Raw genomic sequence first — 27,735 nt, forward strand, 5'->3', positions numbered from 1 at the left:
TAAAGGCTATGCTTCTCAGTACCCCTTAAATATAAAATTATAAAAGTAACTCAGATATTGATCATTATGGGCTTAGAAGTGGAAAAATTAGTCAAAGAACATTTATGTGATGCTTTTTTATTGCTAGTGACAGACAAATTCTTGAAATGTTAAGTATTTTTCTGTGTGTGTGTGTGTGTGTGTGTGTGTATTCTGCAGCCTATTTTTCTAGTAAACAGCTCATGTGTTCTGAGTCAGTTATAGTGAGTAGTGAATGTTGGATGACTCCTGAATTTATAATAAATTGACGTTATCTTGAAGTTGGTATTTCTAAAACTAACCTCTTCACTCTTCACTTTCGTAACTATGTCAGAAGCAGCATGTCCTCCTGATAATTTGTGCTTTTAGTTATGGTGTCATTTTTGTAAATGTATACTTTTTAAATTCCTTCAGAATTTTTGTAGGTACCTATAGTTCCTTATATTTAGAGCTTTACTTCTTAAAATAACTATATTGGTTCTTGTTTCTGTATCTGAAATCTTACACCAAGTGAAAATATGATAGAGATATAAACAGTAATTGAACATGTAGATGTGACATGATTAAGAATTAACAAAGATACATTTAACACTGTCTTAGATAATGATGCATTTATCATATTTTCTAACTGTACATGTATGATAAAATGTTCAGTAAAGCTATAACTTCTAAATTAGAATCAGCAACATTTTAGTAAGAATGAAAAGGACATGGCCCTAGACTACAATATGATTTTAATTGCTGCATTTAATCAGTAAGCAATATACTTTCAGATCTGATTATAAACAGTGAGGCATGAAAGAGTAGTGTAGAATATAATAAAATCTATCACTTATTGGTTTCAAAAAGTGTTACTACTGGAGAGTAGTCCCACTTTTACTATGATAATTCAAGCATGGTTTAAGAGCTACAGGTTTGTTAAGGAAATTTGAGTTATTTTGAACAAACTTTACTCATTTTAAGATCACAAGCAGAGACATCCAAAGAATAGTTTCATGGAGAGAAAATGAATATCAACTTATCTTATGTTTTCTGTTTCAACATTGAATCTAGTGCCAACTTTATGAAGGTTTTTGTGATCATGATATATAGTATAATTTTTCTTAAATCTAGAGTATAAGTCATAGTTGTAATGGGTTTCTAAAATGTAAATTATCTCACTTTTAAAATGCTCTGAGTGGTCTTTATAATGTATGAGTTAAGGGATTAAAAATAGTTTTCTCATAGTGATTTCTTTCATAGAAAACTTAGAAAATAGAAGACAACTAAAATTACTAAAAAAAGATCAACTCAAAACCAATTATCTGAGTTTACTAGAATTTTATGATTATATTAAAATATTTGTTGACATATATTAAATAATGCCCCAACAGTATTTTTACAATTAACATTTTTTATTGTATATAATTCTTACATCAATAATAAAAAGAAGGAATTGTTATTATCTGAATAAACTGAGATTTATGGAGTTAATTATCCAAAGGCATATATCTAAATAGCAGTTGGATCCAGGATTCAAAGTTAGCATGCACTATGAGAGTCTATGAACTAAAATACTCATTGTGTTAAACAGAAACTGTGCACAAAATATAAAGAATCTGAGTTTTATAATGGCTGCATTGATATGTCATTGAAGCAAAAAACATAATTATTTAAATTTCAGTTTCATAATTTACTCTATGTGTACTCTTGGGCAAGTAACTGACTTTTCTATAAGCCTCAGTTTATTCATATATAACACAAATGATGTCATATGGAATTGTGCGAAAATTTATACATGGAAGAACCTCCAAATTTTGAAAGTTTCTCCACCTTTTCCATTTTATTTCAGCACTTTAAAAAAGCTTTTAAATATATGTAACAAGAAATTATTCATCTTAGATATTTGTAATGTAAATTTCAGTGTCATTAAGAACATGCAAGTTGTTCAGCCACCAACACCACTGTCAAATTGAAGATTTTTTTTCTATTACAAAGCTGAAACTCAGAACCTATTAAACACTAATTTTTCAATACTTCTTTTTCCTAGAACCTAGTAACCTGTCTATGAATTCAAATATTTTGAGTACATTATATACAAAGGAATTATGCAGCGTATCTTTCTGTGATTGTTTCTTTTTTAAATATATGTATTTTTAGTTGTAGATGTACACTAGACCTTTATTTTATTTATGTATTTTTTAAAAATTATATATTTTTAGTTATAGATGGACACAATACCTTATTTATCTTTATGTGTTACTGAGGATGGAACTCAGTGCCTCACACATTCTAGGTGAGTGCTCTACCATTGAGTCATAGTCCCAGCCCCTATTTTATTTATTTATGTGGTGCTGAGGATCAAACCCAGTGCCTCACATGGTAGGCAAGCTCTCCACCACTAAGCCACAGCCCCAACCCCTGTGATTAAGCTATTTAACTCAGTATAGTATGCTCATGGGTCATCCACTGCATTATGTGCCAGAATTTCCTTCGTTCTTAAGGTTAAATAATTAATATTTCATGCACCTTCTATGTTCTGAATGTTTTTGCCCCTCTCCAACTTCCTGTAATGGAATATAATTCTCAGTATGGTGATATTAACATGTAAAACCTGTGGGAGATAATTAGGTCATGAAGGCTCTACCTTCATGAATGGAATTAGTAACTTTTTAAAAGTGGCATTAAGGATTTTGTTTATCCCATTCAATATGTGAAGACATATGGAGTCGGAACCATAACTGAATTATGGGACATGAACCGTCCTGTGACAGAGATGATACCTCTCTTGGAAACCCTCTGTGTGAAGGCATTGATTTGAGACTTCCCAGTTGCTCTGGTGATGCCATGTTCAATAGGAGGTTCTGTTGCAGCCATGGAACTATTCAGTTCTTGACCTTGAGTTTCAGGCTCCAGCTGCTCCTGGTTAGAAAGTCATGGTCCCAGGCTGATAATCATAATAGGGCTGCTCATTCTCATGACTTTGGTTCTACTTACTTTAAAGAAATTTCCCACAATTAATCCTTTTGATATTTATACCTACATAAAAATGTGCTGAGCCTGTTGTGCGTTACTAGTTTCCTACCAAGGAGGAAGCAGCCGTGTAGACCCAGATTTTTCTCTATTTGTGAGTCTGTTTGTCTTTTCTAAATTTTCTCACTGTGTGGTCTCAGAATCTGAATTAAGGGCAGTTCAGGTCATGGCAATATGAAAAGGGCCATCCATCAGATTAAAGTCCTCTCCAGATACTAAATATACTGGAACTCTTATCTTGGATTTTTCAGTCCTCCAGAAGTGTGAGCAAAACACATATATTGTTTATAAATTATTCAGTGTAAGGTATTTTTAAAGCAGTTTGAGAAGTCTGGGATAGAAATTAGTATGGAGAAGTTGGGTGGTTGCTGCTATAACAGATATCTAAAAATGTGGAAGTCATTTTGACAATTAGTAAAAGAGAGATGATGGAATACTTCAGAGGTGCAGTCTTAAAACACCTACATTAATACTTCGGAGGTTCATTCTTATAAAACTTACATTGCTGTAAATGGAATATTAAAGATAATTTTTGTGAGGACTCAGAAAGAGAGGAGAGCCAAAGACATAGCCTCAGTATTCTTAAAGACTTCCTGAGTGCAATGATAAAAGTATTTGTAGAAATATGGATGATAAAATACTTTGATATGTGGTTTCATTTAGAAATTATGAACATGATATTGGAAACTGGAGGGACACTTTTGTTATAAAGTGTCAAAGAACATGGCTGAATTATTCTCATGTTTTAGTGTTTTGTGGAGAGTAAAGCTTCTGAGTGATGAAATTGGATTTTTGATAGAAGAAATATCTAGGCAAAGTGTTGAGCATACAGCAAAAGATCTCTCCATTTTGTAGATGCTTTCTTTCTGTATTATATATGGCATGGAATGATCAAAACAAGTTAATTTATATAACAATCACCTACTGACATTTTTTGCTGTGATACATGGAAATCTAACCTTTTATTAATTTAAAAATGTGAACTACTGTTGAGAGCCACAGCCAAAGGGGCCCCAGCAAACTTCCAGCTGCCAGCTGATGATTGGCTCACAGCGGCCCCAGCAACATCTAGCTGATTGGCTCCTCCACGGAACTGCTCATTGGGGGACTTCTTTGGCTCCGCCCACGAAACCCAGCCAATCGGCCTCAAGAGCAGGAGGATTGTGGGAGGTGGAGAGGGTTGTGTGGGTGAGAGGCTTGTGGAAGCCGGTGGTGGCAGTTGGGCTCTGAGGGTTTTTTCCTGAGGAGCTGTTTTGCTTGGCGTTTGTAGTTCTAAAAATAAAGTTAGTTTCTTTTGACAAGTGGCTCCTGAATTGTGCCCAGCCAGACTGCGGCAAACTACATTATAGTTATTATAGTCATAGTGTAATATAGATTTAAAAATCTCTTTTAACACTTTTGACTAATATCTCCCCATTCTTCCCACCACCAGCCTCTGGTAACCACCTTTCTATTCTTTACTTCTATGTGTTCAACCGTTTTATATTCAACATGCAAGTAAGATCATAAAGTATTTGTATTTCTGTGCCTGTCTTATTTCCTTTACCATACTCTTACATAGATCCATTAAAGTTGTGACAAATGAAATAATATTCAACTGTGTATATAAGACATTTTCTTTATCTAGTCATATATTGATAAATACTTAGTCTGATCCAATCTTTGTAATTGTGAATCATCCTGCAATAAACATGGGTGTGTAGATGATGTTTCAAAATATTGTTATTGATTTCTTTGGATATACTGTCAGGTACAATGTAATGTCAGGGATACATCCTGAAAAATGCTATTACGTATAGGGGTTTTCAAGATTGTGGAATCTAGAAGGTCATTTTTCCTGTTTGCTCTGTAGCAAAAAACCATGAAAAAAACATAAGTATCTTGCTAGCAATGTGGGTGAACAAAAAATGAGAGGAGGAACTTACAGGAATTTAACACTGAATATCCAAAGCACATCAGGGCCTCAGGGGGTTGGATATAATAAAATAAGGAAGAAATTCTCAGTGCCACAGCCACTGTCCTGGCCAAAGTCACCAGCCAGAGTAGTCCCACCATGAGCAAAGTGGAGGGATAAGAAAACTGAAAAAAAATCACATTTTTAGGAGGCCTATGGTGTGGCTGGGTTTAGAGAGTTTAGAGATCAAAGACATTTCCCTACTAAATTGAAAGGTGTGCTGAAAAATATTCTTGAGCAAGAAACAAGCCCCCCACTCTCCTGGCAGCATGCTGGGGACAGAGGAAGGAATCATTTTGTAGCTGTGCCATGGGAGCAGGCAGCTGAGGGAGCCGATTCCTGGCAAACTTCAAGTTTGGTCCAAAATACAGGCTTAGCAAACCCACAGTGCACTGCATAGAGTATGCTTAAGTGATCAGAAAAAAATCAACTGTGGAGAGAGTTTTGCACAGAGGACAACTGATCATGGAAATACAACTGGCTTCTCCCATTCCTCTTCAATCTGGCTGCTTGCAAGAACAGTTGGCAGAGAAACACCTGACCAGGAATTTGAAAGGGCAGAGGCAGGAGAGATTGAGTTTGGATACTGAATACAAGAATCCAGGATGTGGAGTCCACAGGTGATGTAGTGAACTAAGAAATGTATCCTTTACCACAAAAATTGAACCCATTGGAGATCACCTTGGGTAGAGTTTTCTAGCACAGAATAACAATTGTTGGACACTAGAGGTGTGCCAACTTAAAATCTTCAGACCACTTGGCATTCATCAAATACCATGAAGCCTAACTCGGCCTAAACTCTGCCTTTAGGAGATCCATCTATGGGATTACTGTCAAACTGGGTTGAGACAATATCACACTCCAGATGACCCCACCTAACACAGCTGAGAAGTGAAGCTGAGACACTTTGGAACTCCATTGGAAAAAATTCCTTAATTTTACATCAAGATTTTTTTTTCCTCTGCTAATTTTTTTTATGACAATGGTTCATTGATATTTATACACATTCATATTTTTTCTCATTTATATAATATTTGAAGCCTGTTATTTTTAATGGTTCAGTTTTTTGAGGACTAAGATGTTTATTAGTATATTTCATTTTCATATATTTTATTTTTATTTATTTATTTTTTAATTTTTTACTTCATCTGTATCTCTCTCTCACTTATCTTTTCCCTTGATTCACTTTCTCTCTTTTTTTTTTTGCTAACAGGCAACTTCTATTGCTCTTTCTGTCACACTTCCTTTAACTTTTTTACTTCTATTTTATGTGCTCTGCCATCATAATCATCATATCCTAGATTCTTTCTTTTTTTTTACTCTTTTCTTTAAGAGAGAGTGAGAGGGGAGAGAGAGAGAGAGAGAGAGAGAGAGAGAGAGAGAGAGAGAGAGAGAGAGAGAGAATTTTTAATATTTATTTTTTAGTTCTCGGCAGACACAACATCTTTGTTGGTATGTGGTGCTGAGGATTGAACCCGGGCCGCATGCATGCCAGGCAAGCGCGCTACCGCTTGAGCCACATCCCCAGCCCCCTACATTCTTTCTGTACTGTCACTGTCCACTATACAAAATTGTGACCCTTTTGGCAAACTTTCTTTTTATTATAGGTAATAACTGATCATATCATTGTGGGTTATTGTAACAATTAACATTGTAGACATCATAGCAGGAGCTATTTGATTTAATGGCATATATTGTTTATAATGGTTGTTGTCATTATTTGTTTTCACCTAAATAATGAGGTACTAGAAACCTTCAGAGGCCCTATAATTCCACAGAGTATAATCTCTACTGCCTCAATCCATAGTGTTAGGTGGGTAGAAACACATACAAACACACACACAAAATGAAAAAATCACCCCAAACAAACAAAGATGCTTCAATAACAGATTTAATTGAAACCACATTAAAGAATATCAGAGAAGGAGTTTAGAATGTACATTATTAAACTGATCTACAAGATAAAGGGATGAAATCAATGATAATATTTAGGAGGCAAAGATCACTTCAATAAAGAGAGTTTCTGAAAAGAAATCAAGCAGAAATCCTTGAAATGAATGAATCAATAAAACAAATGAAAATTCAAAGAAAACAATCACCAACAGACTAGACCACTTAGAAAACAGGGTCTCAGGCAATGAAGACAAAATGTATAATCTTGAAAATATAGTTGACCATAGAGAAAAGATGATAAGAGGCTGTTAATATAATATCCAGGAAATATGGGGTAACCTAAAAAGACAAATTTAAGATTTATTGTGATAGATGAAGGCTCAGAGATACAAGCCAAAGGAACACACAAATTTGTCAATGCAAATTTCCCATACATAAAGAATGAAATGAAAAAAAAAAAAACTACAGAAGAGTTAGAAGACCATGTGTGTGTGTGTGTGTGTGTGTGTGTGTGTGTGTGTGTGTGTGTATAACTACATCAGACTACACCAAGACACATTATTATGAAAATGCCTAAAATACAGAATAAGTATAGAATTTCAAAGGCTGCCAGAGAAAAATTACTGTTAACATTTATAGGGAAACCAATGATTATCTCAGCTGATTTATTTGCCCAGATCTTCAAAGCTAGGTGGTCTTGGAATAATATATGGAATAATATATACCAAGCTCGGAGAGAAAATGGAAGCCAGCCAAGACAAATATAACCAGGCAAAGTAAGCCAGGGAATTGATGATAAAATAAAAACCTTACATGATAAACAAAAGTTAAAAAAAATGCACAACTAAAAAGCCTGAACAAAACATACTCAATAAAATATTTCATGAAAAGATATTAAAAATAAAACTGAAGACAAACAAAGTGAGAATCTACAGTAGAAGAATAGTAATTGAAAAGAAAAAGTAATTCAAATTGAAAACCAGAAATCAATCAAAATAATAGAAAATAAAAAATGTTTCTCAATAATAAAAATGATGTAAATGACCTAAATTTGTCAATTAAAATACATGGACTGGCAGACTGGATTAAAAGAACAATACCAAAAATTCTATTGTTTCTAAGAAATTTGCCTTATAGGCAAAGACAACCACATACTGAAGGGAAAAGAATGGGAAAAAAAACATCTCATTCACATGGATCTTGTAAAGAAGCAGGAGTTTCTATTCTCATGTCAGATAAAGTGAACTTCAATCAAAAGTTAATCAGAAGGGACAAAGAATGACACTTCATACTCATTAAGGGAATTATACACAGAAAAGAAATAACAATTGTAAATATTTATGCCCCAAACAATGGAAGATTTGCATATATTAAAAAAATAAATAAATAAGAAGTAAAAAAAAAAAAACCTCTCATTTTTAAGAATCAAATAGATCATTACACAATAATATTAAGTGACTTTAACATGCTTCTCTCATCAGTGGATAGTTCCTCTAAATGAAAAATAAATAAAGAAGCTAAGAACTAAAAAATATACTTAATAATTTAGACTCAATAGATACATATATAATATTTCATCCATCAATGACCAAATACACTTTCTTTTCAGCACCACATAGATCATTCTCTAAAATATATCATATTTTAGCTCACAAAGAAACTCTTAACAAACAAAAGAAAGATAATACCTTGAATTCTATCAGATCAAATGTAATGAAATTAGGAATCAAAAAATAAATTTTTTAAAAAGCTATTCTAAGAACTCTGGAATCAATAATATGTTATTGAAGGTATAATAGAAAGCAGAAAAAATCAGGGATGAAATAAAAATATAGAGATAAATAAGATGAGTGATAGAATATATCAAAATCTCTGGAATACTATGAAGGCAGTTCTAAGAGGAAAATGCACTTCATTGAGCTCATTTATTAAAGAATAGAAAATACCCAAATTAATGATTTAACATTGCATTTCAAAGCCCTATAAAAATAATAAAACAACACTAGAAGCAGTAGAAGTCAGGAAATAATTAAAATTAGAGCTACAACTCAATGAAATTGAAACAAAAGAAAACAATTCAAAACATTAAAAGAAAACAAAAACTTGGTTCTTTGAAAAAGTAAATAAAACTGGAAAACCCTTTGCAATATTAACAAAGAGAAAGAGAGAGAAAACTCAAATTACTAAAATTCATGACAAAGGCAATATCATGACAGACAACATTGAAATACAGAAGATAATCTGAAAATATTTTAAAAATTTATACTACAATCAAATAAAAATTTTGATCACATTAAGAAATGTTGAGGGACATACAACCTACCCAAAATGAATCAGGAGGACAAACAGATCAATTTCAAAAAATGAAAGACACCATCAAAAGCCTACTAACCAAGAGAAGCCCAGGATGAGAAGTAATCACAGCCATGTTATACAAGACCTTAAAGGAGAATTAACACAGATATTTCTCAAATTATTCCATGAAATTAAAAAAAAATAGGTAACCCTTCTAAACTCATTCTATGAGGCTAACATCACCCTGATACCAAAACCAGACAAAGTAGCATCAAGGAAACCAAACTTCTGACCATTATCCTTGAATAACATAGTTGCAAAAATTCTCAATAACACTAGTTTTTTCAACTTTCTTCCACCCAAGCCTTCCAATGATTGGAAAGTACTGCCCATACGTAGAGTAGGACTTCACTTCACTTTGTTGTGACACATGCCAATCATTCCTAGAAATACCCTCATTGAGACAACCAGAAGTCTTAAACCTAGCCATATCTTAATCCAATCAAGTTGACAATCAGATTAACCATTACACTAGCCATTAGCAGAATGAATAATAAAGTCATAATAAAACACCATTCACAAACTTGTAGATAGGTTATGAACAAAAAGATGAAAGAAAACAAGTGTTAACTAAGAAACAGAAAAAGGCAGCTTTTAGCTAGGCCTTAAAGTATAAATAAAATGTGATTAGTGGAGGAAAGCTAGTTGGAAAAAAATTATGGGCATTTCCGAGAGAGAAAAGTCTATTAGAAAATAATGTAGGTAAGCTGTACAGACAGAATTTGTAACATGTTGTGATTAAATCTAAAAGTTGAAGCCAAATTGAGAACACATGAAATTAATAAAAATATACTACATGATTTATTGGTATGCCACAATGCAAAAAGAGAAGTTAAAGCATTAAATAGGAGAGATTTTAAGTCCTCCACAATTGAGATAAGTGTTTTGAGCTGAGGGACTTTCTGTCAAGTCTTCCAAATAATATATTGAGGAACATACAAGTTTACCCTTGCTCTCACTGTGTCTTGAGTAGGTTCAGCCATTGATTGAGGAGTTTAGGAGGCAAAAGAAGGGTTAATACATACTGATCTCCAGCTTTGCCTAATTTCATCTATACCAACTAGAAGTTTGTGCTTGGGCTAGAGTCCCCTGCATCTCTTACCACTCCAAGTTCTTAAGGACCATGCCATTGAGTGTCGTTCCAATAAATGTTTGGGGAAGAAAGAAGCTTGTTTCAATAAGTTTTACTGTACATTGTTTTTGTTTGTTTGGTTGTTTGGTTGTATTTTTTTTTGCCTCTGAGATTTGGTTTTTGTTCAAGTGCAACTTTAGATCTAATTGATGTTGAAGTCTGAGGTTCTGAGTAAATATATTTATGGATTGGAACTCATTCCATAATGAGTAAAGCATAATTTGTGGAAGTGTTCAAAAACCAATAAGGATAATTTTTATTCCATCAGAGACTAAAACTGTATTCAAAAATATGGAAGTCTCTCTTCTCAAAAGCCAAATTTCACTGAAATTCCCATGGGGGACTCAAGATAAACAGAATAATAACAAAACATATTAAATTGATAATAATTTTAAATATGTATTAAGTCAATAAGGTATTTTCAACATAATGGCATATTTTAGGAAGCAAAACAAATTCTTAAGTAATTTTGCATATATGATGTTTTAATATTTTTATTTGTAATAAATCAATCAAAATTATATTTTCATTAGTTGTTTCAGGTATTAAGCTAATTACTTTATGAAGTTCTTCATACTAAATTATAATACAATTTTTATTATATTTCTTAGTATATATCTGACTGTATTCAAATTTTTATATACTAAATCTGGTGAGGAACAACTATTTTCAAAACACTAGCATTTTGTTTTATATTAGTACCTTTCTTCATTGTGTTGTTTCTCACAAATATGAAAATGATTTTGATTATGTTAAAAAATTAATACTTTGATCCATGAAAATATAAACAATATAGTCAATATAGCTTTTCCTGTCATTGAAAGATTAGAGATGTATTTCATCACTTGTTTTCCAAGTTTACTTGTGTGAATTATCGAAGGGAAGAATTTTAGTATCCTAATTAAGTTGGATTGGTGACCTGTTAGTGAAAAATGTTTCATCTCTCTGATATTATAAAGATAAAAAAATGCACCTTAATGCACCTTCATGTAACTAACATGTATTTATTTTACAATAAGCTTGTGAATTTTGCAAAATATAGGAATATGATTTTTTTATGTATCAATACATACTGAGAACTTTTATTAACTATTTATTTATATATATATAATATTTATCTATCAGTTATATTATATAATATATACAATGTATATAGGATCATATTAACCTAACCATGAACACTTTTAAAGGAGAAGGCTATTTGTCATTAAGGTGGAGAGTGGATCAGTATAGATATAAATTATAGTCTCCCATTATAGAAAGTAAATAATAATACCAATAATTATAAAACAAAAATCCTAAAAATATTAACTAATTCAATGAACACTTAAAAGACCCTGTTATAAATGGGGAAAGTATATAAAATAATAGGATTTTTACTACTCCATGATGTGGGTACCCTTTATATCACCATTGCATGCATGAGGAAACTTGTTCAGCACAAAAGTCTTTAAATAACTTGCTGAAGGTCTGATAGTTAACAATAGGAGGATTCAGGCAGACCATGCAATCTAATTTAATTGCAAGCTTTTAACTACTATTTTGTAGTGACTCTTTATATTACCCCAAATTGGGGGAAAAGAAGAAACAATCAAATAAAAATATTACTTAGAAATTGTAGGGCATGATGTAACATGGGACATGTTGCATCAGAAAACAGGAAACTTAACTTGCTGGCTGCTACCCTCTTCCCAGTCCTGGGGCCACATGTGGCCAAGAGAACACCTAGTGATTAGCCAGAAGGCATTGCTGTGGTGGTGATGAAGAATCTGACCACCTGTAGGATAGGCTCAGAACCCTTCTGCCCTCACAGACAGCTTGTGTCTCCCATTACTGCCTGTAGGATGGGTGTAGATGTAAATTCTCCCCACCCTGCTGACCTTTACCCTGATTGGCTCCTGTACATTATATTAGCTGTGTGTGTTTTCTCATTAAAGGAGATCCTGCTTTGACTGTTCTCCCTGGCACTTCTGATTGTCCTCCTGCGAGGGAGGGCTGGGTGTGGGCGGCCAGTCTGTTTGTCCTGGTTGGGGAGTGCTCCCCCAATCTCTCCTGCAGGTCAGGAGGGAAGGGGGGGAGGGAGGGCTAAAAACCCTGACAGAAATATGAAGCAATGTCATAAAACAGCCCTTAAAGAAGTGAAAACAATTGAATCTGGAGAGAGTTATTCCAGGGCAGGGAGGAATTGACCCAAGTGGTTATTATAGTTTAGATCTGAGGTGTCACACAAAAGCTCACATGTGATTCAATAGAAGAAGTTTTAAAAATGAAAGACTGGATTATGAGGTCCTTAACTCAATCATTACATTAAACCCTCATGGGGATTAATTGGCTGGTAATTGCAGCAAATAGGGTGTGGCTGAAGGAGCTGGGTCCCTGGAGGGTGCCTTTGGCTTTATATTTTGTCCTTTCTGAGAAGAGCTTTCTCTCTGTTTCCTGGTGCCATGTTCCCAACTGCTTTCTTCTGCCACACTCTTCTGCCATAATTCTCTGCATCACATCCAGCCCTGAGGAATGGGGTCCCCACCTATGGGACTAAGACCTCTAATACTGGGAGCCCCCAGATGAACTTTCCCTCCTCTGAATTGATCTTATAAGGTTTTTTGGTCATAGTAGTGACTGTCAATTCTCATTATGAGTTTTGGAGAATTACAATTCTTTCTTTAAAATATGTGCATGTATAACTTTTTTAAATAAGAGAAGGGGATATATTTTAAAATAAAATTATATATTTCATATGATTTACATAGATTTTCTATAGAGTCTTAACTCACATTAAAGTATTACATGAAAAAATTAAATGTTTTATAATTAAAATATATGCCACATGCAAGAAATGTGGTGTACCCACACACAGCTCTGAAATTTGTGCAAATTTATGTGATTTTCTAAATACATATTAACTTGTTGGAAATTCTATTATATGGTTTATGTTCATATAACGACAATGAATTTTTTAAGAGTATGTCTGTAAATACAAAAACAGTGCCATCCATGTGGAGTATTTAAGTATAAGTTTAAATACAAGAATGTTTAGGAATCATGCAGCCCTAAGGAAAAAATAGATGTCTTGACTGAATAAGCTTCACTTCAGGGTGAAGAGTATAATAATGAGTTCTGGTTTCTGTAAGGCATTGGTGATAAGTTTTTAGATTTGAACTAATGAGAAGTAAAGGAAAACTCTTAATAAAAATAATCTCTGAGTTTTCAGAGTTAAATTTTAAGAAGTTTTTTGAATAATAGAACCATACTTGAGAGGATGTTATATTCATGAAAATGAATCTTTTGAATAGCAATGACTATTTTCTTCTTGAAAGCCTCAAAAATTGAAGGATATGCTTTGGGGTTGATTAAATTATCTTCTCTGTGTCGTATTTAGGTGTTAACGGTCTGTAAGTTTAATGCACTAATGTGCAAGGTGATTCTTTATTTTACTCACAAAAAATAAAATTAAGAGCCCTAAATCATATCCATGTTATATCACCCTGATTCAAAAACCAGGCAAAGACACATCAAAGAAAAAAAAAACTTCATACCAATGTCTCTAATGAACATTGATGCAAAAATTCTTAAGAAAATCTTGGCAAATGAATTCAAAAACACATCAGAAAGATAATACACCATGATCAAGTGGGGTTCATCCAAGGGATGCAAGGTTGGTTCAACATATGAAAGTCAAAAAATGTAATTCATCACATCAATAGATTTAAACATAAGAACCACATGATCATGTCAATAGATGCAGAATAGTATTCTATAAAATACAGCACACCTTCATGTTTAAAACATTAGAAAAACTAGGGATAACAGGAATATATATTAACATTTTAAAAGCTATCTATGCTAAGCCCCAGGGCAACATCATTCTAAGTGGAGAAAAATTGAAATCATTATCCCTAAAAACTGGAAAAAGACGGGGATGCCCTTTTTCACCACTGTTATTTAACATAGTTCTTGAAACATTGGCTACAACAATTAGACAAACAGAATAAATTGAAAAATACATATAGGAAAAGAAGAACTCAAATTAGCACTATTTGCCAATGATATGTTTCTATACCTAGAAGACCCCAAAAGTCCCACCAGAAAACTTCTAGAACTAGTAAATGAATTCAGCAAATTAGCAGGATCCAAAATCAACATGCATAAATCAAAGGCATTTCTGTATATCAGTGACAAATTCTCTGAAAGGAAAATGAGAAAAACTATCACATTTACAGTGGCCTCAAAATAAATAAAATACTTGAAAATTAACTTAACAATAGAGGTGAAAGACCTCTACAACAGAAATTCAGAACATTAAAGAAAGAAATTAAAGAAGACCTTAGAAGATGGAAAAAATATCCCTTGTTCTTGGAAAGACAGAATTAATATTGTCAAAATGACCATACTACCAAAAGCATTATACATATTTAATGTAATTCCAATCAAAATCCCAATGACATTCCTCATAGAAATAGAAAAAGCAGTCATGAAATTCATCTGGAAAAATAAGAGACCCAGAATAGCTAAAGCAATCCTTAGCAAGAAGAGTGAAGCAGGTGGTATCACTCTACCAGACCTTAAACTATACTACAGAGCAATAGTAACAAAAACAGCATGATATTGGCACAAAAAATACGCTTGTAGATCAATGGTACAAAATAGAAGACACAGAGACTAACCCAGACTAATTACAGTTACCTTATATTAGACAAAGTTGCCAAAAACATATATTGGAGAAAAGATAGCGTCTTCAACAAATAGTGCTGGGAAAACTGAAAACCCATATGCAACACAATGAAATTAAACCCCTATCTCTCACCAGGCACAACTCAAAGTGGATAAAGGACCTTGGAATTAAACCAGAGACCCTGTGTTTAATAGAAAAAAAAAGTAGGTCCAAATCTCCATCATATCAAATTAGGCACCTACTTCCTTAAAAAGACTCCTATAGCCCAATAATTAAAATCAAGAATTAATAAGTGGGATGGACTCAAACTAAATATCTTTTTCTCAGCAAAAAAATAATCAGTGTGGTGAATAGAGAGCCTACAGCTTGGGAGCAAATTTTTACCACTTGTGCATTAGATAGAGCACTAATCTCTAGGGTATATAAAGAACTCAAAAAGCTAAATACCAAAATTACAAATAACTCAATCAATAATTGGGCCAAGAAAATGAACAGAAAATTCTCAGAAGAGGGTATAAAAATCAATCAACAAATGTATGAAAAATATTCAACAACTCTAGAAATTAGAGAAATGCAAATCAAAACTACTCTAAGATTTCATTTCACTCTAATCAAATGGCAGCTATTAAGAATACAAACAAAAATAAGTGTTGACAAGGATGTGGGAAGAAAGGTGAACTCTTATATTGCTGGTGGGACTGCAAATTGGTACAACCAATCTGAAAAGCAGTATGGTGATTCCTTGGAAAACTAGGAATGGAACCACCTTTTGACCCAGCTATGCTTATTGTTGTTCTATACCCAAAGAACTTAAAAATAGCATACTTCAGGAACACAGCCACATCAATGTTTATTGTAGCACAATTCACAATAGCTAAACTGTTGAACCAATGTAGATGCCCTTCAATAGATGAATGGATAAAGAAAATGTGGCATAAATACAAAACAGAATATAGTTTAGCAATAAAAGATAATAAAATCATGTCATTTTCAGGTAAATGGATGAAATTGGAGAAGATAATGCTAAGTGAAGTTACCCAATCCCCAAAAACCAAATGCCAAAGGTTTTCTCTGATATAAGGAGGCTGATTCATAGTCAGATTGGGAGGGGGAGCCTGGGAAGATTAGGCAAACTCTAGATATGGCAAAGAAGAGGGAGGGGAAGGGAGGGGGAATGGGGATAAAAAAATGATGGAATGAGATGGACATCATTAGCATAAGTACATGTATGAAGACATGAATGGTGTGAATATATTTTGTGAACAACCAGAGATGAAAAAAGTGCTCTATATGTGTAATATGAATTGTAATGCATTCTGCTGTCATATATAACAAGTTAGAATAAAAACTTTTTAAAAAGAGAAAAAATACATCTGTGCTGCTTTCTTAATCTGGTTGTATTCGAGTGGGTTTTAATTTTTTTAATATTTATAATTTTGTGTATCTGAATTAAATCATACTTATGAAATACAAATAAAGTATTTTGTACTGTTTTAAAGAATGTTTTTGTAGTCATACATGGAAAGAATGCCTTATTTTTATGTGGTGCTGAGGATCAAATCCAGTACCTCACACATGCTCAAGCACTCAGCCACAGAGCTGTAGCCCCAGATTTGTAAATATAATTTTATATCATAAATATAATTGCCTCTCTATATCTGCACTTTCTATGTCTTTGTATTCCACCATAGATTGAAAATATTTGGAAAAAGATTGCAATTGTACTGACTTTTTATTGTTATTATGACCACAATAATATAATGATTATTTATATAACATTTACATTGTATTTGGTATTTTAAGCAATTATATATGATTTCAAGTATAGAGGAGGATGTACATAATTTATATATAAATACTACTCTACTTTATCTAAAAGACTCGAGTATTTGCAGATTTATTCATGAATTATAGAATACTGAGGAATGACTGCAAAAAATTAGTTAAAATATAAGTAATGATTAGATAATAAAAGAATTGACTGAATGATAAAAAATAATATGTGAGATTATGAACTCTTATGCAGAACCTGGCTTGTTGCTTGATGAGAATAATAGAATTACTAATATTCTTGTGTTTAAAAATTTTTCACTTAACTAGCCCTGTTAAGCTAAAACAAATCTTCACTTGTCATTTTTATACTGTAAGAGCATTTTTTATGTGATTAATGATTGTATAAGGAAAGGAAATCTTGACAGTATTTGCTTGATCTATAAATAGCACAAAGGACATCAAAATGTAAACAAAATTCATGTAATGAAATTATGATGCCTCCTGAGAAGATGAAACATTTATCTAAATGTTTATCTGCTCAAATCCAAAACTTTTATGATATTAACTGCATTATGATTATGGGGGCAATATTTAAACCACAATGGATGATTTCCTTAAGGTTTTTAGTAATATTTTTAAATGTGTCCAATCTGAATAGTTATTTTGTTTTGTTTTTCTCTAACATTGTTTATATGTTCAGGTGTAGGCATATATTTACGGGGAAGTTATTTTTAACCAGAGTGGGAATGTTTCCACAGAAATGCACTGGAGAGAAGTAGGAGGACAAAATACTTCAGTATGTATTAAAGGAAGAGATTCTTGTGGTGGACATTGGGAATATAAATGGCCATGAGGTATAAGGCAAACAAAAGAAAGATTTTCTATTGTCTTTAGTGCAATGGAAATGTGTGATTCTAGGAGATGATATGGAGGCAAAAATTTTATTTAGCAAATAATATTCAATTGTTCTATTACGTATGTGTATGTAACATCATGAAATATTTTCCTTTTTTTTTTTTTAGAGAGAGAGAGAGAGAGAGAGAGAGAGAATTTCAATATTTATTTTTCAGTTTTCGGTGGACACAACATCTTTGTTTTGTATGTGGTGCTGAGGATGGAACCCAGGCTGCACACATGCCAGGCGAGCATGCTACCGCTTGAGCCACATCCCCAGCCCCCATCATGAAATATTTTCAAGAGGCATGCTTACCCATTCATCAACCAGAGAAATATTTTTAAGTAGAATCTATCTCTTAGATGTTTTATGATTAATATTTTATTGTTAATATTATTATAGCATATTACAGAAGATATGTTTCATTGAACTTATTATACACAGGTATTTTGCATAAAATCTCATTGGGTTTGATTTGCACTTGCTGCAGTCTGCCTGGGCACAAAATCACGAGCCACTCAAGCAGAAACAAACTTTATTTCCAAAACTCCAGTGGAAATAAAGCGGCCTTCTCCCGGGACACACTCCACCAACAGGAAATCCCTCCTCCAGAATTCCCTTCTACCGCACTCCCCCAACCAATGGGAACTCTCCTGGAGTCCGGCAGGAGCACCAAAGTAGCAGGCCTAGGCAGACAGCAGGGGTCTAATCTCCAATTGAATGCGGATCTTAACATAATTATTATCATCTCAATGACTTGCTGGGGTCACCTTTCAACCAAAAATGCCATGCTTCATTCCTACTTGGCTATGGCTCTCAGCATGCACTTTCATGTTAGTAATTCTGGCTTTACCATTTAGGCCATAATAGATTTAATAGCAACCTACTAACCTTCAGTATTCTGAGGTGAACAAGTATCCTAGCTCTCAACTTGAAATACTATTGAAAACATTTCAAAATAGTAGATGTTTGAGAAGGAATGATGAAGTAACTAAAGACTGGCCTTGACAGTGTTTTGCAGGATATATGCAATAGGTATTTGGAGAAAGAGGACCCTATTTTGAGTATGATATTCACAATATCTGAAGAATCAGTTCTTCTTCCTCTTTTTTCTCCAAAGTTTCTTTCTTTCTTTCTTTCTTTCTTTCTTTCTTTCTTTCTTTCTTTCTTTCTTTCTTTCTTTCTTTCTTTCTTTCTAATTTGCAAAGCTATTTCCCCTTTCTATTACTTAAATCCCTATGGTTTCTTCCTTTCTTGGACACTATTTTAAATGGCCTGTGCATTTTAAAAATAAAACAGAGTAACCATTTGAAAATAACATAGCATCCCAAGTTGGAATCCCTTTTATATAAAAACACCTGGACAACTGCATTTTTTCACATTCTGTACACATCAGTTTCAAACCTGCCTCTGTTATATGGTAAAAGTTTTGAAAATTGTCATTTTCTTTTCTATTAGTAGTTGAATTTTTTGAATGATTTCTTTCTCAAAATCAATGCTGCTGGAATCTCTTGTCATTATTTTAGCAAAAGTTATTTCTTCTCTTTGGTATTTACATTAGTGTGTTCATCAGATTGTAATATAAGGCATCTCTTTTAATATTTCTAATTGTCCCTTTGCCATTCTCATATTTTGTTTTTTTAATTTATATATCAGTTGAGAAATACCTTTAGTTTTTAAGAGAGTAGTCATATTAATGAAAGTTATATTTTGAAGTTTTCCTTTCATATAAATGTATGTGTGTGCATATAAACATATGATTATTTGTCTCAAAATATTTGTAAAAAGGTAAGCATATTTAATTATTGTAGTATTATTATATTGTGAACTATAAAATATCAGTTTTTCTTTCACAGTTTTTAATATTTATTCCCCATTTAATATGCCATAATTCTATTTTTAAAAATATTTTATAATTTTCTCACTGTTAGCCTTGTTTCTCAGATAGGTTTTAATATTTGTGTTGTCATCTTATCTGTATATTTTGAAGTATCAACATTTTTTCCTGGAAATTCCTTTTCTTTATCTAATTCATTATTTATATTTGGTATTGTCTATTCTTTGTTTTCATGGCTCCTGTAACAATATCATGATCTGTTTACCTGAGGACATGTGTAAAATCTCAGAAAATCCTAAAGAAAGGAGGGGTCAAATAGTCCTACTCTAAAGGAGGGACCATTGGAATTCTATGTGAATGCCTGAAATTTTTATTAGAGTAAACCTGTATAATAGAATTACATCTTGAAATTTGAGCTTTATGAATTTTCAATTAAGTTAAATTTGTTGCTCAAAATTTTTAGCATAATAAAATTAAAAAATTTATAAAAATATATTTATATCTTATATTTAATATAAGATATAAATAATAATATATTTAATATATGATAAATAATAATATATTTAATATATGAGAAGATTAACATTAAACAGGGACGAGAGGTGGGAGGGAAAGAGAGAGAGAAGGGAAATTGCATGGAAATGGAAGGAGACCCCCATCGTTATACAAAATTACATATAAGAGGAAGTGAGGGGAAAGTAAAAAAAACAAGGGAGAAAAATGAACTACAGTAGATGGGATAGAGAGAGAAGATGGTAGGGGAGGGGAGGGGAGGGGGGATAGTAGAGGATAGGAAAGGTAGCAGAATACAACAAACACTAGTATGGCAGTATGTAAAAACGTGGATATATAACCGATGTGATTCTGCAAACTCTATACGGGGTAAAAATGGGAGTTCATAACCCACTTGAATAAAATGTATGAAATATGATATGTCAAGATCTATGTAATGTTTTGAACAACTAATAATAAATAAAAAAATATATGAGGGACAACAATCAGAATATAACGAGTATGATGCTTGTGTGGAAAGCGCCTATCTCAAATAGGTTACCAAGTCTTAAAAAGTCACAAAATTAAGATGTATCTCTTCATCGGCATATCATTCAGGAAGACTTCAATGTTGGTTGGAATTTTTATAGTTAAAATTTCAGTGCCATTCCTAGTATTCCTAGATTATTTCAGTGTGTGTAATTTTGTGTTTGCATAATCTTTACAAGATTACAAAATTTATTTTTTAAACTGGTCTTCCTCTATGTATATTTATTTTAAATTTTGCTTTAGTTTGAATGTTGAATGTTCCCCAGAAGCCTAGTTATTAAAGACTTGGTCCTGAGGGTGATTTCTACCTCCCATTAGAGAATAGTAAAACTTTAAAAATGTGTAACCTAATGAGAAGTCTAGGTTATTGGGGATATGCCCTCAAAGGGGATGTGACCCTTCTTTGCTTCTCACTATGATGTGAGCTATTTTGTCTACCATGTGCTCCCACCATGATGGGTTACCTCACCCCAGGCACAAATAGCAGGGCCAATCATGGACTGGAACTTCCAAATGTATGAACCCAAATACATATTGTCTCTCTGTAAGTTAATTATCTCTGCTATTTTGTTAAAGTGAGAGAAAACTGGCTATCATATATTTTTCTATATTTTTATACATTATTTTTTTTTACAGAAAGACAAGTGAATTTACACTGACCAGAAAAACTGACAAAAAATGAAGCTGTTTTGATTTCTATATTTCTGTTTCTATACTGATGTTATACATAGTTAAGAAATATATCAAATAAATTTAATTTCTACTAATGTTTTGATTAATGTTTTTTTCTCAACTAATGTCAATTTTTAATAGGTTAAAAGCATTTTTTAGAAATGCAATTTGGCCTACTTAATGCTATGGAAATTGTACATATGATGATACCCCATTCTACACTGAATTAACAATGAAAAGAAAATTGAAAAAAAAAGGAGATGGTGAATCATAATAGCTCAAAATTAAAACTCAAAAGACCTAGGTTTGAATTACTATGTACTGAATCTTAGACAACTTAAAATATTTAATTTTCAAATCTCTCATCTATAACTTAAGGGTAATAACAGTACCTACATCATGATTATTGTGGGAATTAAATATAATGATGTTTAATATCCACTTAAAATATTACCCTGCACACAATAAGCACTAAATAAAAATGTTAACTGTAAATACCAATGGAATAATCTCTACTTACTTTTATTTCTGCTACAGTGAGGTATAGGTTTTGATCCAAACTACATAAAAGATAATACAGCCCGCTAAATAATGACCTCTTAGAAGCCCATTGCACTTCTATTCACAGTCTGAACATGACATCACGCATGAGTGGCAAATAGGCTTAGAAAAATTTAGGTTCTTCTATTCAAATACCACTATATTCAGAAGTGAAAACATGGGCAAAGACAAACAGGTATGAGAAAACTGTGGCATTAATAAATGTGGGAGCAGGTATAATGGTCAATGTTTAACTGGGTTACTATTGTGAGAGGAGTAGATGGTTACATAAAAACCTACTAAACTAGCTGATACATATATATTTGACTCTTGTTAATTATAGGATACTTATTTGTCTCCAAGCCCTATTATAATCTGGGCCCTACCTACTTTTAAAAGCTATTTATTTCCTCTGCTTTTTTTCCCTTGAAGTAGACATAAAATGGGTTTTTCCCCCATAGGATAAATTTTAATTAGATCACAAATATCTTATTGAAGGATGTGGAATCACTTTCTTTTTTTTTATTAATTGAACCTGTTAATCTTGAAATTCTATGTAATATCTGTCCTTCCCTATCTTTTTTTTTTAATAAATTGACATGTTGGTCAAACAAAAAAAATGTGACTGCTAAATTTTTTGGTTGGGTTGTTTTATAGAATTGAAATAATTTTATCAATCTAATTAAAATTATGTTGGTCTCTTCTGTATTGAAGGACACATTTAAAATATGATAGATTTAATTTATATTAGTTTGGGATCACTGAGAAAAGAAAAATAATCATGTTCAGTTAGAAATCTCACAAGTGGAATTTTCTCATAATAAAAATTATGATAAAATTTAAGGATTTCTTGTATATCCACAACTTGAATGTTTCTACAGTTTTAGTTATCCTATGACTTAAAAATTTTATTGTCTTAATATCAAGGTAGAAATTTGAGAGAATGACTAATTTTCTGTGAAGTGATGGTAGAAATAGACAATATCTTGAAAGTATGTGAACCACCGAATTAGTTTGTGAGAATTTTTTCCCCAACAAGATTAATAAAAACATTTGGAAATGACACAAGAAAACTCACATGATTTTGAGAAGGAAGCATTGGAAGTTCATAGTGGTCCTGCCAAAAGCATTCTATGTTAAAAAAGGCAATGAGATACTTTGTGAAGAGAGTGGGTGACTGAGCCAGCTGAATCATAGCAGACCTATTCTTTAATTTTTGTTTCCTCTCATTTCCTTCAAAAACACATACAAAAAAGGAGAGCAAAATAAATTTGTTTTGATGCTTAAATTAGATGATACAGGTAAAGCACAGTTATCTCACCCATATTTGGTGTTTATAAATGTTTACTTTCTTTCTATCCTTTCTGTAAGGGGGAACTGGTGAATAATTAATTACGAAATGGATATTATTGTGGATAAATTGACTTAGATAATTTCCATACTATACAAATAGCCAGCTTTCCTTGGATTGATAATTTGCCCCAAATGAACAGATATCCTTTTGTCCGAAAGGTGCACCCACAATTGAAAGTGACTTATTAAATAGGTAGGGTAGAACAAGTATCAAAATCATGGTTTATCTAAGCATAAGACAATAATAAATAAGAAAATCAAAGAACACTGATGAGAAGAATTATGATGATATTCTTATTAAAGAACTCACATATAGAACACATTTTCATGAATTAATAAGTGTTTGTAAATGTTGTTATTACAAATCACAAACTGTAAACTGTACAGAAAATATTTCTGGAAAACAGGATTATGTGTTCTGTAAAATAGAGCTAAATAAAGAATAATTTCTTGCTTTTAAAAAATTTATACACTAGTAGCATGTAGTTAACCTTTTTGGCTTATGCAAAGCAGATTTTCAGATGGAATTTTTTAATTATTACTTTAATACACTATAGTATCTGTAGGTGGTTACATCAGTATACTTCACATTACTTTATATATGTTTCACATGTAGAACTTAGGTTTCCAGTGGTTTAAAAATGTTATAGGGAAAATGTATTTGAAGAAATGGAATTCTGATGAACATGAACTTTCAACATAAATTAACTTTATTCTTTAGAGTCAACCATCTATTATTCTTAAGATGAGAGAAATAGATGATAATTAAAGTTTATATGGGGCCTATAACTGAGTCATTAATTTAAAACATTACTCTTTCCAGGCATTTGGTTACATTTATAAACTAAAAATAATATTTATTAATTTATTGAGAAGTATTGACATCTTTTACATTATTATCAATTCTCAATAATAGTATTATTAGTTTTTGTAAACTAAATCTATTTTGTTAGATTGTTTCACTTGTTTCAAAAAAATATAGTGTATCCTGGCTATTTTGGGTTGCCTGTAAAACCCCTTCTGGTAGGTTTTCCATAGGATTCATTTTTACTGTCACTCATAGTTAAGAATAATCCTTATGATATTAACATGGGTAAGTTCTCTAGGAATTTGTATGCACTGCTGTATTCAAATAATCAGAAAATTACTTCACTTTACTGAATTTGGACATGCAATAAACCCAAAATATAAACATTTTATTAAAATTTTAAAAAGTAAGAAAAGCCACAAAACTAAAAAAATTCTCCATACATGTAGTCACTCAAAGATCCTATATGTCAAGAAATTTTCTTTCACAAATGCAAATGTAGAAAAAGGTCTTTCCTAATTTAATGAAGAAGTTTAGATTTCTTTTTCCTTACATGCATGATGGCAGTGTAAAACTATTATTAAAATTTAAGAGAAGTTTTAGTCTTGATGAATTGCATGGCAAATCTACATTTTATTTTTTTTATTTTTCACATTTTTATTGGTATATAATAATGATACATAATAATGGGATATTTTGTTACATATTTGCACATGCATATAATATAACAATATAGTTTGGCCAATATCACATCACAGTAATTTCTCCCTTTTCTTCTTTTCCTACCCCTGTTCCCTTTCCTTTACTGATCTTCCTTTGATTTTTTTAATTAGAATTTTAGAGTTATTCATAGTAATTGGGCTCATTCTGAACAAACTCATACATACGTAAGATTTTATTTTAGTACATGATCATCTTCCTTTTCTTTCTGTGTATTTAATGTTTTGGATTTCAACATTCAAGGTTGTGTCTTTGAGAATTATGGTCAGCATTGATGTCAACCATATACCAATAAAGTTGTTATAATGTTTTCAACATTAGCGTCTGTGATTGTGTCTCAGTGGTAGAGTGCTCGCCTAGCACATGCAAGGCACTGGGTTCGATCCTCAGTACCACATAAAAATGAATAAATAAAATAAAGGTATTGTGTCTATCTACAACTAAAAAATAAATATTAAAAAATCACTTCATACAAAATAGCATGTTAATAAATTTTATAAAAAATCATATGATCATTAAAACATGGTAAAAATTATTGATAAAAATAGTGGTACATAATAGAATGTTCAATACAATAAAATAGGAAGGAGTTGCCTTAATCTGCTAAAATATACCTTCAGAAATCCTATGTCAACAATATATATAATAATTAAATATTGAACACTTTCCACCTGAGATTGGTAAAGAAATAAGGATACTTATTATCACCATTTTTAAGCCATTGTACTGGAAGCCCTTGTCAACAGATGGAGGGGAAAAAAGGAAGAAAAGTATCACTTTGAAAAGAAAGTCATAAAATTATTATTTCCAGAGGTCACAATTAATTATTTAGGAAATACAAAAGTTATTGATTTACAACTCTTCCTTTATAATTTGATTAATAATTATATATACTGGATAAATACATAGACTTGAGTATTGCCATATTCTTATTCTTTAGCAGAGAATTGTTACTTTTATAGCAGTACTGGACTTATTAAACTATTTCATAATCATAGCATATTTAATTATCTAAAATAATTCATATTTCTTTTTATTTATTTTCAAAATTAGCTTGATTCTACTTCCTGGTCCAGTGTATAAGAATCTTGGAAAGCATCCCTCTTATTTTTATGACAAAAGGAGAAACATTTAAAAAGCAGAAACTCAAGCCAGACACTGTGTCTCATACCTGTAATCATAGTGAGTTGGGAGGCTGAGTCCAGAGGATCACAAAGTTCAAAGCCAGCCTCAGCAATTTAGCCCAGGGCCTAAGCAACTCAGTGAGACTGTCTAAAAAGAAAAAAATAAAAAGACTGGGGATGTGGCTCAGTGGTTAAGCACCCCTTTGTTCAATCACTATTACCAAAACAACTACATACTTTTATTCATTTCTCCGCCAGAACACTCATCAGTGCTATGGGTATAGACCAGAAGAAAATCCCCTTGCTAAGCAGAGAGGTAAATGAACATATTGTAATAATTGAATATTATTCTGCTAAAGCCTGCCTTCAAGGGAAACTACTTTATCAGAACCTAACCAACTGAAATTACTCCAGTCTGAGGGATGAGAAATACAAAATTTAAGACCCTCAAGATTTTCTGTCTCCTCTAGCTGGATTTAAACAGAAGCAATTGTGAAAACCACAGCCCAGGGGTACAGCTCAGCTGAAAGATTGAAATCTAATTCTAGGATAATAGAATACTTCTCCTTTTCCCACATATTACCACAGTAACAATACAGCTCCTAGAAAATGGCAAGAAAACAAAACTGAAGAATGCAAGCCTCAGAACTTACTTAAACAGAAGTCTCTAGGGAAACCCCAAGATAACAGAGGAAATGAAATCAAGGACACAGAAGAAAACTGTAACCCAACAATTGTACAGCTTATCTCCTACCAGACAATCATAAAATTTCACACTAATGATTCACTTACTTCAGTTTCTTTTACTAAAACATCACTCCTGCTTTCATTGCCTTGAAAAAAATTATGAGGCATACTAAAAGACAAAAAGTAGCTTAAAGACACAAAGCAAGAAAGAGTGTAAATCAAGAAATGACAGAAATGTTGAACTTGTCTTGATGGATAATGTTAAAAAAGTATAATTAATATGCTTTAGTGGAGAACTAAATGTTACTTAACAAGAGATGGGCAATGGAAACACAAAGATTGAAATTATAAGTTATAATAAAAAATAAATTCTAGAGATAAAATTTAATTTACTATAAATTAAGCACAGCATGTTTTTTAAAATATTTGTTTAGATGTGGAGACTTTTATTTTATTCATTTATTTATACATAGTGCTGAGAATCAAACCCAGTCCCTCACACATGCTAGGCAAGCCCTCTACCACTAAGCTACAGCCTCAGCCCCCACAGGGTGTTTTTAGGAGATGGTAGCTATTATGCATATGTTATAATGGTGATTATATTATACATTATAAATTTCATATTATATTTGTCAAATTGCATATCATTTACAGAACAAATAGTGAACCCTAATGTAAACTATAGACTTTATCTTATAATAATGTATCAATTCTGATGCATGGATTGTAAAAAAGAAAAAATGTATCACACTAATGAAAAGATGTTAATAATAGAAAAAATTGTGTATGTTGGGTTATAGGGGCATTTTCTGTACTTTCAATTTAATTTTTTGATATACTTAAAACTGTTCTTAAAAATAAAACCTGTTGATTAAAATTAAGCTAGATTATTTTCATGTATACTTGTTCTTTCTGATGGTTTTTCAATGTGCTTCATGTTATATCAATAGATTCATTTTCCTTCTTATTCTTTTTATTCACTTTCAAATTAGATGAAATTAAATATACAGGCTGTGTGACATATCTATTAAAAGGTATTGAAATTATTTCATCATTGTGAATTGTACTTTCTTCATCTATAAATTAAGATATATACTGAATTTATTTTTGATGCAATTTATATTTTATATGTTGAAAACAATGTATGTAGTTATGTTTTGTTTTGAATAGCTATATCCTCTTCTTATCCTTTCTCTACCTCTACTTCATGAATTTCTCAGATCATTTAACCTCACATTTATACAGTCAA

This window comes from Urocitellus parryii, chromosome X, assembly GCF_045843805.1.
Source record: "Urocitellus parryii isolate mUroPar1 chromosome X, mUroPar1.hap1, whole genome shotgun sequence".
Taxonomy (NCBI): Eukaryota; Metazoa; Chordata; class Mammalia; order Rodentia; family Sciuridae; genus Urocitellus; species Urocitellus parryii.